Consider the following 722-nt stretch of genomic DNA (forward strand, 5'->3'; position numbering starts at 1 on the left):
GCCTGGGAAATTCCATGGACAGAGGAGCTTGGCGAGCTATAGTCCCTGGGGTCGCAAAGAGTCGGACACGACTGTGCACACACGCCTTACCATCCTGTATAGTAGAAGTATTTAAATTCTTTAAACTATGAAACTAAAACAAAATAAAGATTAAACTAAATTTGTGCTGTTTACTGAAATTTCTTTGGCTTGTTTGCCATGTCACGTAGGTTAGGGAAAAAAATACTGTGGTGATTTTCTTTGTAAGTCTTTTGGTGCAAACTAATTACGGGGAAAACCTTTTCTTTTTGGGATAAAATATTCCACCATTGAAAATGTCATCCCATCAGACAATCTTCATCCAATATTAGGTGACTAAACTTAAAATTGAAAATAGACAACATAGTTTTTTTAAAATTCCATTGCATATGTGTTATGTTTTAGGGAACTGGCTTCAGTTTTTAAAGATGAAACATAAGGAATAAATATAACTAAATTCAGCCTTTTTGATTAAATCATAACCTTTAAGGGATACTTCCACATGTTTAAGAATTTCCCAGAGGAAAGGAAGATCATAATGTTTCTTCAAGAACTTATTCTAGCCTAACAGGTCATTAGTATATCCTATGTAGTTAGAAGTAACTTGTGTTCCAGAAACCATGAGCAACTGACTTCGCTTTCAGAGATGACTCACAATACTGAGTTCAGAAGAAAAGATTCAAAAGTTTCGTCCATATTTTGTT

Source organism: Dama dama, chromosome 18, assembly GCF_033118175.1.
Source record: "Dama dama isolate Ldn47 chromosome 18, ASM3311817v1, whole genome shotgun sequence".
In the NCBI taxonomy this organism is placed as follows: Eukaryota; Metazoa; Chordata; class Mammalia; order Artiodactyla; family Cervidae; genus Dama; species Dama dama.